This window comes from Lissotriton helveticus, chromosome 6 (genome assembly GCF_964261635.1).
Source record: "Lissotriton helveticus chromosome 6, aLisHel1.1, whole genome shotgun sequence".
NCBI lineage: Eukaryota > Metazoa > Chordata > Amphibia > Caudata > Salamandridae > Lissotriton > Lissotriton helveticus.
The window spans coordinates 1,116,212,239-1,116,231,625 of NC_136067.1; the positions used below are offsets into that span (position 1 = coordinate 1,116,212,239).

General features: G+C 41.6%; 1 pseudogene; it reads left to right on the forward strand.

The window, feature by feature from the left end:
* The first annotated feature begins 1,870 nt into the window (after positions 1 to 1,870).
* The window catches only part of LOC144762622 (putative divalent cation/proton antiporter TMEM165), an 81,940-nt pseudogene continuing 64,423 nt past the window's right edge, over positions 1,871 to 19,387 (forward strand).

Consider the following 19,387-nt stretch of genomic DNA (forward strand, 5'->3'; position numbering starts at 1 on the left):
GGGCCTCATTTACAAATTTGGATGAAAAAAAAGGGGGGGTGGTAAGGTGGTTCTTGGGCTGCTTCTCTCAGCGCTGCCTTATCAGCGGCAGCAGTTACGTGGGGGGGTTCCCCTCGCTTGGAAGCGAGGGTGAGGGGGGTGTGGGGTGGGTGCAGCTTCTCCGAATCTGGGTGGGTTTGGGCGGGATCTAAAAGATAAAATTAACAGCACGAGTGTGGTTTTTTGTTTATTTGATCAAAATGAAGGGAAGGAATTTTGTTGGATTCTCTTTTTTTCTTGTTTTGTGCAGAATGGTAAAATTTGGTTAATCTATGTCCCCAGATGTATAAAATAAAATGTCTAGCTTGGAATGTTTCGGGCCTCAATAGTAAGAATAAAAGACGCCTAATTTCCGAAGAACTTAGACTCTACGACCCTCAACTTGTCTTTTTATCTGAGACTCATATCGCCTATAAAGATAGGAAACTATTAAATCATTTGGGGTATGATACTATAGTTTGTTCCACTCAACAAACATTAATCAGAGGAGTTGCTATTCTCAAGGATAAACGACTTAGAATTGAAATACTTAAAACTGCTACTGATAAAAATGGCAGATGGGCCATTGCACAAATATCCTTAGAGAATAGTAAATATGTGCTTTGTGTTATCTACGGGTCAAATATTGATGACGATTCTGCCTTTGATCAACTTAATGTAGAGCTTCTGGGGTGGGAAGGGGAACTTATTATTATGGGGGACTTTAATTGTATTATGTGCTACCAACTAGACTCTACGAGACAGGGCGCCTCTCAGTGTATGCATAAAGTACGCGCTGCTATTCTTGATATTAGTCGGATTCATAACGTTAAAGATGTATGGCGTACTATCCATCCAAACATACCTGGCTATACGTATTACTCGGCGCCCCACACACTCTGTTCTCGCATTGATATGGCCTGGGCCACAGATATCATTATACAATCTAGCACTATGGAAATCGGCCCACATGTCTCTTCGGATCATAATCCAATATTATTGATATTCAATAATCTCCAAGCTCCAACAGCTCCCAGAAGCTTCTCTTGCCCCCGCTATTTATTTTCTGATTCAGATTATATACTACAGCTAAAGTTACATCTTAAGGAGTTCACAGAAATCAATCTTCATTCTGCTTCCCACATAATAGTTTGGGACGCTCTAAAGGCCAGTATTAGAGGGTTTACCCAACAATATATTTTTAAACAGAACTTCGAGCGACGCAATACTAACGCTAAACTGATATCTAATATTTTAGCTCAAGAATTACTTTTGGCTGATGCTTTACGAACTGGCTCCTCTAATCTGGTTGAATTAGGTTTCACACTCGCAACTTATAGATCAAATTTAAAAACAATTTTCTATGAAAAAAGTAGTGCCAAATTACATAAACTAAAAATCTCTCAATATGAAGGGGGGGGATAAAATTGGGAAAATTCTAGCCTACAAAGTGGCAGATGACAGAGCTCAGACCTTAATAAAAAGTATTAGAGGCCCTAACAATACAAAATTTAATAAGCCGGCTCAAATTCTGGCCCAATTTGTTGAATATTACAAGACTCTATACACCCCCGAGCATCAACCTAGCTCAGCGGACATTTTAGATTATTTGCACAATAGCATTGAGGAGAAATATAACACCCAAGAATTGGATCTACTATCGGGAGACATTACTCTGCCTGAGATTAGGCAAGCTATATTATCTCTTCCATCAGGTAAAGCTGCAGGGGAAGACACTCTCCCAATCGAATTGTATAAAGTATGCATTGAGGAATTGATCCCCCTCTTTTCCCAGGTGGCCCAATCCATAGGGATTACCGGGCAGGCTCCTAAATCATGGAACATAGCGAAAATGGTCTTCTTCCTAAAGAAAGATAAACCGGCAGATGAGTGTGGGTCCTACAGACCCATCTCACTTATTAATACAGACGCTAAGATTTTCGCCAAGATCCTGGCAAGTAGACTGGCTCAGTTTATCCCAAAGATTGTTAATCCACAACAGCATGGATTTGTATTGGGTAGGGACACAACGGTCCATATTAATACTGCTATCACTGTCTTTGACATGGCTGAGACAGAGTCCACCCCACTCGGCATGATTTTATTAGATGCTGAAAAGGCCTTTGACCGAGTGGGGTGGGACTATCTTTGGTCGGTAATGTCCTTCTTGGGATTCAAGGGTCAACTGGTTAGTTGGATAAAAGCCCTATATGATAGACCTACTGCCAGTATAAGTTATGCTGGCCTGTCGTCATCTATATTTTCTATCTCACAGGGCACCAGACAGGGGTGTCCGTTATCCCCCCTACTGTTTGCCCTCTCAATGGAACCCTTTTTAGCTTCTCTTCAATCTCAGGCACGAATAGTCCCATATACATCTGGAGTACATACATTGAAAATTACAGCTTATGCGGACGACATAGCTATATATACCACTAATGTTGTAGAAGCACTGGCAGGTATAACTATAGAGGCGGATAGATTTAGTACTGTTTCAGGCTATAAGCTTAATATAAACAAAACTCAAATAGTGGCCAACTATAAACTACCGGCCTCTGTCTCTGGAATCTGTCAAGCTGCCAATTATCTAGGGGTCAAAGTCTCAGCTAAAATTAGAGATATCATCACAGTAAATTACGATGCTTTAGTAAAATCAACAGCTTTTTTACTCAAAAAGTGGCATAAACTACCCTTAAACATCATAAGTAGAATTAACCTGATAAAAATGAAAATACTACCAAAATTTCTTTATCTTTTTCGATCTATACCGCTGGCGTTAAATAACCTTTTTTTCAAGAAGCTCGATGGAATATTCAGCAGTTTCATATGGGGGTATAGGAAAGCACGTAGATCTCTAAAGTTACTTAAAGGCCCCTCAGATACAGGAGGCCTCAACTTTCCAGATTTCAAATTATACTTTTGGGCTACTTTTATTAGTCGTCTGCGCTCGTTGCTTATTCCAGAAATGCAACTCTTCTACCACATTATTTTGTTAAAATCAGACGCCAGAATGTTTCTGTTAAAACTGAATGATCCTAATTATTTCAAAAGGGTCAGATTTAAGACGGCAAGGGATATTGCGAAAATATGGTTTAATATCTTGTCTTTTTGTAAAACTTCTTTTTTTCACCCCAAATTACCGCTCTGGGGAAACCCTGGCTTTCCCGGGATTTTCAATGATGGTCAAGCAAAATCATGGTCTGCTTTTGGAATCACTACATTAGCGGATCTTTATGGTGCTCAGGGTTTTTTAGATTTTGCTACACTTAAAAATTTATATAATTTGACCGAGGAGATGAGGTTTAAATATATGCAAATGTATGACTTTTTGATTCGTAAGATGAAGATATTGGAGGTTGTAGATTCGGACATTTGGAATCATTTATACTCATCCAAAACAAAATCTCTTATTAGTGACGGGTATAGTTGCTTTGTCTCATATGGAGTTGATGACTGCCCCAAATTGGCGGAGAAATGGAGCTTGAAATTGGGACTTCCGATTAACTCCAACCAGATCGCCCACTCTCTCTCTAATTTGAACAATCTGGTGCAGTCATCAAGTCTAAGATTGCAACAGTTTAAAACGACTTGTATGCTATACTATACCCCTGAAATGATTCTCAAATGGTCGGCAAATACTCTAACAAGTGCGAAATGCCCTAAATGTGCGCTGGTTGGTGCTAATATAGAGCATATGTTGTTTTCCTGCCCCATCTTAAAGGATTTTTGGCTTGCCTTTGATCGAGCCTTGAAACTAAAATTGACTAGACCACCCTCTCTCTCGTCTTCTTTAATCCTATTAGATATACATGACGTCTTTCTTCCCCAACAATCCCTAATAACTATCTTGTTATCTTGTGCAAAATTGACCATCGCCCGAGCTTGGATTTCTCCTCAGTCCCCACATATAATGGAATGGTGGGCCCTGGTCGTGGGGTTCGATCTTTATGTAAATTTAACAAAATTTGGGGTAATTTTATTTAGAATGTTAGATCACTTAATCTTCTCTGATTTATAACTCAATATGTTATTATGGCGTCCTCTGTAATACTTTTTCCTGTTATATTTTATGCATTATATGTATGCTGTTCAAGAAGATTCTTCCCTTTTAAGTTTTGAAATGATCTGCTTTGTTTTTGTTTAGGTATTTTTTTTTCTTCTCCACTTCTCTTGCTGTTATTAAAAAATTAAAAAAATATATATATAAATTTGCCATTAAAAGAAACCTTTAAACATATCTCTGGACCAGCATTACAAGCAGTGTGCGCAATCTTTGACATAGCTGTGTGTTTATAAGCTAGATTTCTTTATAAATTGCGCAAGAGTCTTGTAAATATGCTCCTCTTTATCTTATATTCCATCTCAATTGATACCATTACTGAAATACTTTAAGCATTTCCCACACCATTTCATATAGTTTTCTATCTGCTATTCCTATCTCTCTCCCTCTCCATTCATTCACTGCTTCCACCCATGCTAAAGGTTGCACAAGGCGCTTCAAAAAAAGGAGCATATTTACAAGTCCAATGAAACCATTACACAATTTCTAAACCAGCATTAAATTCAAGCATAAAAAACTATTTATAAAGAAGTCTACCTATTAAACACACAGCTATGTAAAGATTTTGCACGCAGCTTGTAAATATGCTTGTCTTTTTTTGTATATTCTATCTCAATTCATGCCATTAAAAGAAACCTTTAAACATCTCTCACGGCATTTCATATTCTTGTCTGGGTGCCAATTTTATTATTCTGCATGCATTTTTCGGCTTGCACCCATGTGAAACTTTGCGCAAGAGTCTTGTAAATATGCCCCTCTTTATCTTATATTCCATCTCAATTGATACCATTACTGAAATACTTTATGCATCTCCCACACCATTTCATATGGTTTTCTATTTGCTATTCCTATCCCTCTCCATACATTCACTGCTTCCACCCATACTAAAGGTTGCACAAGGCGCTTCAAAAAAAGGAGCATATTTACAAGTCCAATAAAACCATTACACAATTTCTAAACCAGCATTGAATCCAAGCATAAAATACAATTTATAAAGAAGTCTACCTTTTAAACACACAGCTATGTCAAAGATTGCGCACGCAGCTTGTAAATATGCTTCTCTCTTTTTGTATATTCTATCTCAATTTATGCCATTAAAAGAAACCTTTAAACATCTCTCACGGCATTTCATATTCTTGTCTGGGTGCCAATTTTATTATTCTGCATGCATTTTCTGCTTGCACCCATGTGAAACATTGCGCAAGAGTCTTGTAAATATGCCCCTCTTTATCTTATATTCCATCTCAATTGATACCATTACTGAAATATTTTATGCATCTCCCACACCATTTCATATGGTTTTCTATCTGCTATTCCTATCCCTCTCCATACATTCACTGCTTCCACCCATGCTAAAGGTTGCAGAAGGCGCTTCAAAAAAAGAGCATATTTACAAGTCCAATGAAACCATAACACAATTTCTAAACCAGAATTGAATCCAAGCAGAAAAAACAATTTATAAAGAAGTCTACCTTTCAAACACACAGCTATGTCAAAGATTGCGCACACAGCTTGTAAATATGCTTGTCTTTTTTTGTATATTCTATCTCAATTTATGCCATTAAAAGAAACCTTTAAACATCTCTCACGGCATTTCATATTCTTGTCTGGGTGCCAATTTTATTATTCTGCATGCATTTTCAGCTTGCACCCATGTGAAACTTTGCGCAAAAGTCTTGTAAATATGCCCCTCTTTATCTTATATTCCATCTCAATTGATACCATTAATGAAATACTTTATGCATCTCTCACACCATTTCATATGGTTTTCTATCTGCTATTCCTATCCCTCTCCATACATTCACTGCTTCAACCCATGCTAAAGGTTGCAGAAGGCGCTTCAAAAAAAGAGCATTTTTACAAGTCCAATGAAACCATTACACAATTTCTAAACCAGCATTGAATCCAAGCATAAAAAACAATTTATAAAGAAGTCTACCTTTTAAACACACAGCTATGTCAAAGATTGCGCACGCAGCTTGTAAATATGCTTCTCTTTTTTTGTATATTCTATCTCAATTTATGCCATTAAAAGAAACCTTTAAACATCTCTCACGGCATTTCATATTCTTGTCTGGGTGCCAATTTTATTATTCTGCATGCATTTTCTGCTTGCACCCATGTGAAACATTGCGCAAGAGTCTTGTAAATATGCCCCTCTTTATCTTATATTCCATCTCAATTGATACCATTACTGAAATACTTTATGCATCTCCCACACCATTTCATATGGTTTTCTATCTGCTATTCCTATCCCTCTCCATACATTCACTGCTTCTACCCACACTAAAGGTTGCACAAGGCGCTTCAAAAAAAGGAGCATATTTACAAGTCCAATAAAACCATTACACAATTGCTAAACCAGCATTGAATCTAAGCATAAAAAACAATTTATAAAGAAGTCTACCTTTTAAACACACAGCTATGTCAAAGATTGCAAACGCAGCTTGTAAATATGCTTGTCTTTTTTGGTATATTGTATCTCAGTTTTTTCCATTAAAGGAAACCTTTAAACATCTCTCACGGCATTTCATATTCTTGTCTGGGTGCCAATTTTATTATTCTGCAGGCATTTTCTGCTTGCACCCATGTGAAACTTTGCGCAAATGTCTTGTAAATATGCCCCTTTTTATCTTATATTCCATCTCAATTGATACCATTAATGAAATACTTTATGCATCTCCCACACCATTTCATATGGTTTTCTATCTGCTATTCCTATCCCTCTCCATACATTCACTGCTTCCACCCATACTAAAGGTTGCACAAGGCGCTTCAAAAAAAGGAGCATATTTACAAGTCCAATAAAACCATTACACAATTTCTAAACCAGCATTGAATCCAAGCATAAAATACAATTTATAAAGAAGTCTACCTTTTAAACACACAGCTATGTCAAAGATTGCGCACGCAGCTTGTAAATATGCTTCTCTTTTTTTGTATATTCTATCTCAATTTATGCCATTAAAAGAAACCTTTAAACATCTCTCACGGCATTTCATATTCTTGTCTGGGTGCCAATTTTATTATTCGGCATGCATTTTCTGCTTGCACCCATGTGAAACATTGTGCAAGCGTCTTGTAAATATGCCCCTCTTTATCTTATATTCCATCTCAATTGATACCATTACTGAAATACTTTATGCATCTCCCACACCATTTCATATGGTTTTCTATCTGCTATTCCTATCCCTCTCCATACATTCACTGCTTCTACCCACACTAAAGGTTAGACAAGGCGCTTCAAAAAAAGGAGCATATTTACAAGTCCAATAAAACCATTACACAATTGCTAAACCAGCATTGAATCTAAGCATAAAAAACAATTTATAAAGAAGTCTACCTTTTAAACACACAGCTATGTCAAAGATTGCACACGCAGCTTGTAAATATGCTTGTCTTTTTTGGTATATTGTATCTCAGTTTTTTCCATTAAAGGAAACCTTTAAACATCTCTCACGGCATTTCATATTCTTGTCTGGGTGCCAATTTTATTATTCTGCATGCATTTTCTGCTTGCACCCATGTGAAAATTTGCGCAAATGTCTTGTAAATATGCCCCTTTTTATCTTATATTCCATCTCAATTGATACCATTAATGAAATACTTTATGCATCTCCCACACCATTTCATATGGTTTTCTATCTGCTATTCCTATCCCTCTCCATACATTCACTGCTTCCACCCATGCTAAAGGTTGCAGAAGGCGCTTCAAAAAAAGAGCATATTTACAAGTCCAATGAAACCATAACACAATTTCTAAACCAGCATTGAATCCAAGCAGAAAAAACAATTTATAAAGAAGTCTACCTTTCAAACACACAACTATGTCAAAGATTGCGCACACAGCTTGTAAATATGCTTGTCTTTTTTTGTATATTCTATCTCAATTTATGCCATTAAAAGAAACCTTTAAACATCTCTCACGGCATTTCATATTCTTGTCTGGGTGCCAATTTTATTATTCTGCATGCATTTTCAGCTTGCACCCATGTGAAACTTTGCGCAAAAGTCTTGTAAATATGCCCCTCTTTATCTTATATACCATCTCAATTGATACCATTAATGAAATACTTTATGCATCTCTCACACCATTTCATATGGTTTTCTATCTGCTATTCCTATCCCTCTCCATACATTCACTGCTTCCACCCATGCTAAAGGTTGCAGAAGGCGCTTCAAAAAAAGAGCATATTTACAAGTCCAATGAAACCATTACACAATTTCTAAACCAGCATTGAATCCACGCATAAAAAACAATTTATAAAGAAGTCAACCTTTTAAACACACAGCTAACATTATGGAAAAAGGTAAAAATATAATTCCTTAATTCACACAGACACTCACTATGATACTTGTCAAAAATCTTTAAGCTCCCTATCTTTTTTAAAACAATTTTTACTCACCTTTAAAAATACTTTGGAAGATGTAAAACAGTGTCAGTCACAGTCAACAGATATTCTTAAGCAGAATCTCTGAATAATGCTACCTTCACTGGAGCCTTTCAATAATGGCACAGATTCTTTCTCATTTCAGACCCATATTCTTGTACATAGCCAATAAAAATTGTTCCCACACAAATTCAAAACCAAACTCCACATTTTTATTGGTTGTACATTTCAAGCCTTTGAAACTCACATAACATTCACCCATCCCCCAGTGCTCATTTACTCTGTAACCATGGTAACTCCCTCTCAAACCAGCACACAGTTCACAAGTTCATCATACTATGTTGCAAAACAATCCTTCGAGGCTGTTTGACCTCTCAATCTACTAGCTAATGAAATGCAATGTTTCTTTAAATGACTTTTTCTCAACCATTGAAATGACTTCTTACAAAAAAAAAACAATCACCTTAATTTTCAGTGGATATTTTTAACAAAGCTCCAATCATTTATGGTTATTCAGCTGCACTGATTCACAACCACTTTTTTTCATAATCAAACTGCCATTTCATTTCCACAACTCATCTGACTTGAAGCACATCTACCTTCACAATGACAAAAGTCTAGTTTGTGGGTCATAGCTATGTCCACTGGAGTCAAACATATGCAGCTAACAGAGGTATTTACAATCTTGATTTACCAAATGTGGACATTGTATGGATTGGACAGAGAGGATTGAGGAGTCACCAATTGATACCATTGGTAAAATCCTTTATGCATTTACCACATCCGGACCTTTTAATAGTGCACTGTGGTGGAAATGACTTTGGCACTTTGACTGGTGTAGGTCTGGAAATGCTTTTAAAGGACATCTTTGGGCAATTGATGTCACTTTTTCCAAAAACTGCCGTGGTATTTTCTAATATATGCCAAAGGCAAAAATGGAACTGGTCCAACCAATTTTGTCCACAGATTGAGAAAGCAAGGAAACATGTGAATAAATCTGTTTCTGCTTACCTCAGAGACTATGGTATGGGTTCCATTTACCACAACAACTTGTGTTACAACATGCAAGACATCTATAGGAGAGATGGTGTGCATTTTTCAGATGAGGGGAATAGAGTTTTCCTCTTGAATATAAGACTCTGCATTGGTACCTACTTGTAGGTACAAAAACCACCCACTTAACACAACAGCTCTTTTCAAAGCTAACTTACCTCTAAACACTCTACATTATTTTTTTACTCAGGGTGCGCGTACCGGAGAGCGCACCTGGGAGCGCACCCAGCGCTTACCCTGCGAAAATTTGAAAAAAAAAATAAAGTTTTTTTGCCCTTCAGGGTCCTTCTAGGCCCCCCTCAGAAAACCTAGGGGGTCAGGGGATGTCTACCCTGCCCCCTTTTAATTATTTCCCCCTTTATTTTTCACCTCTTGTGTCTCGATTCTATCGAGACACAAGATGGCGGACTCTCCGGACTGTTTAGAATGTTGACAGACACCCGACAGCCAATCAGCTTTCTGCTCGCGCACTCCCGTAGCGCGCCGGGTGCGCTCCCCGGTACACGTACCGGAGAGCGCTCGGAGATTCCTCAAGCTGCGCCCGAGTTATTCCCAATAGAATGTTGCGGATTTCCTATGGTAGCCAATCTTACCTATAACTACCTACTGGCGACCGCCAGTAGGTAATATATATATATATGTATATATTAAGCATGGGCTGAAAATTCGTTCCGCCCTTGGAATTTGCGGATTTTCCGCGATTTCGCGATCCGCGAATCTCGCGAAATCGCGGTAAAATCCGCAAATCAGTGGGATGAATTTTCAGCCAAGCACTTACAGGGTTACAGCAGCAAAAGTTGAAGCTAATTTTTTGTAACCTTTTACAAAAGGGTTACAAAGAAATTAACTTCAACTTGGGCACCTGCTGCTGTAAGCCTGTAAGTGCTTCCTGGCGCCTCGTTGCCTACTTGCAACTATTATCTGACCCAGCTCTGACCCTTGAAGCAGGGTCAGAGAATAGTTACAAGTAGGCAATGAGGCGCCTGTCACGAAAATTAAACCTCAACAGGAAGCACTGACAGATATAAAAACAAGCATTTGCAATGCAATAGGTCTCGCATTAGGAAAGTTTGAGCTATTGGTCTTGTAAATGACAATTTTTTTATTTATGTGTTGGTTTTGAAAATAGCTAAATTAATAGCTTTGTCATTTACAATGCCAATAGTTATAACTTTCGCAAATGTGACACCTATAGCATTTGTAATGCAACATGTTTTGTATTTACGTGACTTAGCTGTATTTATATTACAAAGTACAATGGCTTTTAATTTTTTTAAATAATTAATACTTAAATAAAAGTGATTTTAATTTATAATGGCAATAGCTTAAACTTTTGTAAAAAACTTTTGTGAAGATTATGTTCAGTGTATTTTATTGTGACGAAAATCCAAGAACAGAAGTGAAATATTAACATCTTTTTGTGACATTTGTAATAAAGTTTGAAACATTGAGAGAACATATTTGAACCAGTTGTTGTTGAATGGTTGCGCAGATTGATGCAGGGGTGGCGCTGAGTGGTGCTGTGGTGGTGCTGAGTGGTGCTGTGGTGATGCTGAGTGGTGCTGTGGTGGTGCTGAGTGATACTGTGATGGTGCTGAGTGATGCTGGGGTGGTGCTGAGTGGTGCTGTGGTGGTGCTGAGTGATGCTGTGGTGGTGCTGAGTGATGCTGGGGTGGTGCTGAGTGGTGCTGTGGTGGTGCTGAGTGATGCTGTGGTGGTGCTGAGTGGTGCTGTGGTGGTGATGAGTGATAATGTGGTGGTGCTGAGTAATGCTGTGGTGGTGCTGAGTGATGCTGAGGTGGAACTGAGTGGTGCTGTGGTGATGCTGATTGGTGCTGTGGTGGTGCTGAGTGTGCTGTGGGGGTGCTGAGTGATGCTGTGGTGGTGCTGTGGTGGTGCTGAGTGATAATGTGGTGGTGCTGTGGTGGTGCTGAGTGATAATGTGGTGGTGCTGAGTGATGCTGTGGTGGTGCTGAGTGATGCCATGGTGGCACTGAGTGGTGCTGTGGTGGTGCTGAGTGGTGCTGTGGTGGTGCTGAGTGATGCTGTGGTGGTGCTGAGTGGTACTGTGGTGGTGCTGAGTGATAATGTGGTGGTGCTGAGTGATAATGTGGTGGTGCTGAGTGATGCTGGGGTAGCGCTGAGTGATGATGTGGTGATGCAGAGGGAAGAAAGGCACAAAAAGCAGTCTAACAAAGGGCAGAAGGGCAGAAAAACAAGGAAAAAACGAGTCTAACAGAGGGCAGAAGGGCACAAAAAACGAGTCTAACAGGGGACAGAATGAATCCCGCCCTGCGTGTTTGTCCACGAAGATGCCACCTTTTTGTGCAATACCTCTACTCAACTGGAGTACTTTCTACTGTCTAATCAGTAAGTGCTCCCTCGTTGGCTAAATGTATAGGGGCAGATTTACAATAACAGGCTCATCCCCAGGGATGCGCCAGTTATTGTGCGCCGCAGCTCGGCCACTAAGCATGGGCGGATTTTGCGGATCCACGATTCGCGGATTTAGCGGATCCACGGATCGTGGATCCGCAAAATCCGCGGATTTAGCGGATTTGCGGATTTGGGGGGCGGGGCTTCATCGAGTGTGTGGGCGGGGCCAAACGGACGGGGCTTCCACGCGAGCGCACATGCCTCTTGTGTGTCTAAAAGGTCAGAGACCGATCAGAGCAGCATCACAGCGGATTTTCGATGATATATTTGGGAAGAAGGCACATCTGCCCAGCCTCCCAATGCTCACGATGTTTTTTGGGCTGATTAATGAGTCACTGCATTTGCGCTTCAACTAGTTCCAGCGACCAAGTGTGTGTTACTATGCAATCGCGCCGAAGTGCGCAGGGGTCCCTTGAGTGAAATGTCCATCATAGTGGGTAAATGGCGGGAAGACGGTGCACACCTCGAGTGTGTGGGCGGGGCCAAACGGACGGGGCGTCCATGCGAGCATGCCTCTTGTGTGTATAAAAGGGCAGAGACCGATCAGAGCAGCAGATTAATTTTTGGGCTGATGAATGAGTCACTGAATTTAAGCTTCAACTAGGGCACATGCTTTATTGATATCCGCAAGTGTTTCCTGTTGAGGTATATTTTTTGTGCCAGGACCGTCGTGCCAGAATGAACCCTGCCCCTCATATTTATTCGAGAAGACACCTCCACCCTGCCCCTCATATTAATTCGAGAAGACACCTCCGTTTTTCAGCATTGTAAATAATTTACGATGGCGCCGGCAAGCTGCCGGCGCCATCCTGCAAAAGTTACTTAATTAGCTTCAACAGGAAGCTCCAACTGATAAAATAAAGCAGGCGCTCGAGCCCCTGCTTTATCTTATCTGTTAGAGCTTCCTGTCGAAGCTAATTAAGTAACCATTTGGGGATGGCGCTGGCAGCTTGCCGGCGCCATCGTAAATTATGCATTAGGCTAAGGCTTGAACTTTTGACCGCAAAATCCGCTCCGATCGCGGATTGCGGATTCTCGGTAAATCCGCGAGAGTTCGCGGATCGCGGATTTACCAAAAATCCGCAAAATCCGCGATCGGAGCGGATTTTGCGCTCATGCTTATCCGCCACCCATTTACAATGCGGTACAAAAGGGGGTGGTGATGGACGGAGCATCCGAACCAATCAAACACTCACACCTAGTCAAAAGATCTGGGTTTAATCCATCACCGTTCTTTAGCCCACTCTGCCACCCCAGTTCAGACATGGCTATATGTAAATCAGTCTGACCCTGTGCCTCATGGGAACAGTCCAGCCTGAACTGCCAAGCCATGCCTTCCCTGGACCGGAAACAAGCTTCCGAGGACCGGTTTCTGGCATTGCAGCAGTCTTCAGCCCGGCTTGCTTGAATCCAGTGGCAAAGTGAGCAAGGGACTCACGTCTGAGCATACTCTGCCACACTTATGGCGGCCAAAAGCGGTACAAAAGGGGGTGGTGATGGACAGAGCATCCGAACCAATCAAACAATCACACCAAGTCAAAAGATCTGTGTTTAATCCATCACCGTTCTTTAGCCCACTCTGCCACCCCAGTTCAGACATGGCTATATGCAAATCAGTCTGACCCTGTGCCTCATGGGAACAGTCCAGCCCGAACTGCCAAGCCATGCCTTCCCTGGACCGGAAACAAGCTTCCGAGGACCGGTTTCTGGCATTATAGCCGTCTTCAGCCCGACTTGCTTGAATCCAGTGGCAAAGTGAGCAAGGGACTCATGTCTGAGCATACCCTGCCACACTTATGGCGGCCAAAAGCAGTACAAAAGGGGGTGGTGATGGACGGAGCATCCGAACCAATCAAACACTCACACCCAATCAATAGATCTGGGTTTAATCCATCACCGTTCTTTAGCCCACTCTGCCACCCCAGTTCAGACATGGCTATTTGCAAATCAGTCTGACCCTGTGCCTCATGGGAACAGTCCAGCCTGAACTGCCAAGCCATGCCTTCCCTGGACCGGAAACAAGCTTCCGAGGACCGGTTTCTGGCATTACAGCCGTCTTCAGCCTGGCTTGCTTGAATCCAGTGGCAAAGTGAGCAAGGGACTCACGTCTGAGCATACCCTGCCACACTTATGGCGGCCAAAAGCGGTACAAAAGGGGATGGTGATGGACAGAGCATCCGAACCAATCAAACACTCACACCCAGTCAAAAGATCTGGGTTTAATCCATCACTGTTCTTTAGCCCACTCTGCCACCCCAGTTCAGACATGGCTATATGCAAATCAGTCTGACCCTGTGACTCATGGGAACAGTCCAGCCCGAACTGCCAAGCCATGCCTTCCCTGGACAGGATGCGGATGCGGATGCGGCGCACCATGTGGCAAAAACGGCACTGTTGCTTCACACATTTGTGCCGTAAAAGCAGCGCATTGCTGGAGCTGCGTCGCGCTTGCAACGCAGCTCCAGCAATGCTCTGGTGGGCCCTATCTCTCCAATGCTGCATCAAGCCTTGCGCCTGCTTCAAGCAGGCGCAGGGTTTTGACGCAGCATTGACCTAAAAGTGACTGAGTGAAATCTTGTAGATTTCACTCAGCCATTTCTAGGAGGCGTTCCTGCGCAGGAACACCCTCCCCTGCGCTGGAACGCCTCCTGATGGCGCAGGGCTTTACAACGTGACTCATCTCTCAGATGCATCACGTTGTTAATACCCAGCACCATGGCGCATCTTTTGTGCTGCCGCTGTATCACAAAAGGTCTCGGTAGAGGGTGGCAGTGGTGAACCAGAGGGTGGCAGTTATGAACCAGAGGGTGGCAGTTATGAACCAGAGGGTGGCAGTTATGAACCAGAGGGTGACAGTGCTGAACCAGAGTGTGGCAGGGGTGAACCAGGGGGTGGCAGGGGTGAACCAGAGGGTGGCAGTGGTGAACCAGAGGGTGGCATGGGTGAACCAGAGGGTGGCAGTGGTGAACCAGAGGTGCTGTGATGAACCAGAGGGTGGCAGTCGTGAACCAGAGGGTGGCAGGGGTGAACCAAAGGGTGACAGTGCTGAACCAGAGTGTGGCAGTGCTGAACCAGAGTGTGGCAGGGGTGAACCAGGGGGTGGCAGGGGTGAACCAGAGGGTGGCAGTGGTGAACCAGAGGGTGGCAGTGGTGAACCAGAGGTGCTGTGATGAACCAGAGGGTGGCAGTCGTGAACCAGAGGGTGGCAGTGGTGAACCAGAGGGTGACAGTGCTGAACCACAGGGTGGCAGGGGTGAACCATAGGGTGCTGGGGTGAGCCAGAGGGTGCTGTTATGAACCAGAGGGTGGCAGTGGTGAACCAGAGGGTGGCAGGGGTGAACCAGAGGGCGGCAGTGGTGAACCAGAGGGTGGCAGTGCTGAACCAGAGGGTGACAGTGGTTAACCAGAGGGTGACCGTGGTGAACCAGATATGCTGTGATGAACCAGAGGGTGGCAGTCGTGAACCAGAGGCTGGCAGTGGTGAACCAGAGGGTGACAGTGCTGAACCAGAGGGTGGCAGGGCTGAACCAGAGAGTGGCAGTGCTGAACCAGAGGGTGGCAGTGGTGAGCCAGAGGGTGGCAGGGATGAACCAGAGGGTGGCAGGGGTGAACCAGTGGGTGGCAGTGGTGAACCAGAGGGTGGCAGTGATGAACCAGAGGGTGGCAGTGGTGAACCAGAGGGTGCTGTGCCCATACACGACCGCATGGGTAACTTCGCCATGCAAGCGGCCCGCGAACACGCAAAAAGCCCCGCGAACACGCAAAAAACACGCGAAGACGCAAAAAACCCCGCAAACACGCAAAAAAACCAAAAATCCGCAAATTCGCACGAATTCGCAGATTTTGCGGATTGCAAATTCGATTTTGCGCGAATTTGCGTAACGCGAATTCGCACATTTCGCCCATACTTAATATATATATATATATATATATAGATAGATATATGGCCCCCTTGCGACAACACAACAGGCAGAGGATGGACGGTACATGTGGGAGTCTAAGGACTTATGTAATCTTTTCTTTTGAGTACCCGATAAGGTGAGGTGTCAGCAGGAGGGGGAATAGGAGGGAAGATTGTTCAGCACAAAAAGTATTTGAAAAGTGTCAACTCACCTTCGCGATACTTTGTTGCAATAAAAATGTCGGCGGAATTGCTGTTGGAGGCGGCAGTGGATCAAATGTTTAATGATTGGACTCAGATCATAGCAAGTACGTCCACCGATGGTGGACTTTTGAATCATGGAACCACGGATGTCAAAAACAAATTGAGATTATGGTAACAAGATAAAGAATGGAACAAACCAAATGGTGACAATGTAAATCACTGACTAAGTATTTGGAAGTGGACAGAGTGCCCCGAGGGTTACGTATACTATTAGCTCCAAGTTTTAAGAATCTCTAGAGGAGTGGGCGGAATGTAATTTAGAAGCTTCAGCAAATTTATTGAAGATTCTAGTGAAATATCCTGAAATAGATCAAAAGGAATTGCAGAAGCAAATTGATGAATTGGAAGCATTTTTCAGTACCTGCTCTGAGTAGGAAAGAGTTCATAAATTCAAAGAAGAGACTAATCAATGCCTTAAAAAACACAAAGACAGCATCAAGGAAAGAAAGACACAAACGTTCATGTGTGACCTCATTGATTATGAGCAGGGATAGATTTTTACCTTTGCCTGACGTTTTTACAATCTGAAAAGACAAAATTTGATAAATATTAACAGATAGCCACCGGAAAGAGGAGCAACAGAAACAGAACTTAGCTCAGACTTGGATGCAGACAGCGATTCCAACAAACAGCTGGGCCACATAGCATCATAGGAACAAGCGCAACTCTAATAGGAGAGTTGGATTTTTGACGACACGACCACCGCCAAATGCTCCGGCTATGAAATCCAAATCTCAGAGGCGTAAAGAGCGGAGAAGTAAACAAAAACAGTGATGGATGGGAGAAAAAGGAAACCACCACAACAACCATGGCAATAAAAGAAGCAATAAGTGACAGGAACCATATCGTAATGAATTTAACACCCACAATCTTGAGGAAAGCAGAGCATCAGATACCATCTTTGGCCTTGCATTTTTGTCCAGAAAGCTCATTTCAATATGGACAAACCTGTATTGATGTGTTTAGATTAATTCTCGAATTAAAATTGATGAAGGTATATGCGTCCAAATAACTCAAACCTCAAAGTCAGATACCTGTGATTAACATACCGACTCATCAGAGAGGCCTTATAACATCGGAGATGACCTTGCTCAAGGAACTAACTGACCTGAAAAATGAGCATCTGGGTCTTGATAGACCGACTGAGGAACAGGAGCAAGAAGAAATTGAAATATGGGGGAATACAGAGTCACCTTTTAAACCAGCATCCACATTTTTACCAATGACTACACACAATAGAATTGATGTATATAGTGCCTTACTGACTAGGGATTTGGAGTGACAAGGAATAGAACTAGCTAAAAATCCTGGTAAATGCAAAGGAAAACACTGGAAATACTTTACTCTGATTGATAAACTTAAAAAACAACATCAGACAGTCATATCTAAAGCTGATACAGGAGGAAATCTTGTTTTGTGGACTTTAAGTGATTATATGGAAGAAATCCAACAACAATTAAGTGATGCCCAGTGTTACACTTTCGTAACCAAATATCTATGGACTAAAGTAAAAATTGAAGCCAAACAAATAGTGGAGGAATGGCGCCAAGAAGGTCTCTTAACACAGAAGGAATATGGTTACCTTTGTAATGAACATCCAAAATTGGGATTCCCAGGGAGCTTAATAATCCAGTTAAACCTCCAGGAAGACCTATCATTTCAGCCATAGGGGGAATTATATGAGAATATATCAAAATACATTGATTATTTCTTGCAGCCCTATGTACAAAATTTGCCGTCTTTTATCAGAGACACAGGGGACTTTCTAAAAGTGATTTACGATATGCCATAGGAAGATACATTTGTAAGGATGTCACTAGATGTTTTATCTGTATATACTAGTATAGGCCACCAGGATGGTTTAAGAGCAGTGGAATCTTAACTAGGTAACAGGCCTTTAGCATTACTTCAACACACAATGATGTTATTAACTATGATAAGATTGTGTCTAGAGAACAATTTGTTTTTGTTCAATAATCAATTGTTCCGATAGATACGAGGGACCACGAAGGGAGCATGCTTCTCCCCCTCTTCACATGGCTGGTGGGAGGAGCGGGTTCTCAAAGTGATTAATAGCAAGCAAAGGGAAGAAAATGTGGTAGTTTAGTTACAGTATATTGATGACCTCTTCATTATATAGAGAGGATCAGAAGAAAGTGCTCTAAACTTCATAGATACATCAATCACAATGATCTCAACCTACAGGGGGAAACCAGTAAACAGTTGATTGATTTCTTAGATCTGGAAATATTTGTGAAGGATGGTAAAATGGAAATCAAACTGTTGAGAAAGACTACGGCAGGCGAATCTACATTGAACGCGACCAGTTTTCATCCAAGTGATGTAATAGCTGGGAGTCCCTATGGGGATCTAATGCGCACCAAAAGAAACTGTATTCTACCACAACATATAAAATCAAGTCAGGAAGAAATTATACAAATATTCATAGACAGAGGGTACAATTCACACACAATAAACACAGCACTGATAAAAATCAATAACATGTCAAGAGAACAGCTACATTTGGAAGTAAGAAAATAGAGGAAAAAGATCAAAATGTGAGGTTAGTTACCACATACAGTAATCAAAACAAACAGTTTGAAAGGATAGTGAAGAAAAATTGGCACATAGTGTGTGCTGACCCAGTCATAGGTATGAAGGTACCAATCAAACCCTGTATCACATATCGCAGAGCTATATCCATGAGGGATATTCTGGTTAAATCTATACAGAAACTGTAAGATTTGGTGACTGGTTGACTTGTCTGAAGGGGTTTGGTTTTACAAATCTGCAAAGCATGCAGAATAGGTAAAAACACTAAGGACTATATTTCCCCATTTGTTCATAAATCAATACCTATCAAGGGCAGATACCCATGCAAGAGCGATTTTGCTATCTATCTACTAACATGCACCTGTAACAAAAGATATATAGGCAGCACAACTTTACAAGTACATAAACACATTTTACAACACATGCGTGCTATAAAGAAGAAGGATTTGCCTTGCCCAGTAGCTAGACACTGTGCTGATGTGCATCACAGTGATGTAACACAAATTTCTTATTTTGTGTTTGATGCAATACCAAACTCGAGTAGAGGGGGGGATAGAGTTAAAGCCCTCCGATGGATGGAAAGTATGTATATCCTCAACCTAGATTCTCATCATCCCAAGGGATTAAATATAGAAGATGATTTTTATTAATTAATAATAGAAAATATGCTCCACATTACATATACACAATGCACCACATGAGTTGTTGTGG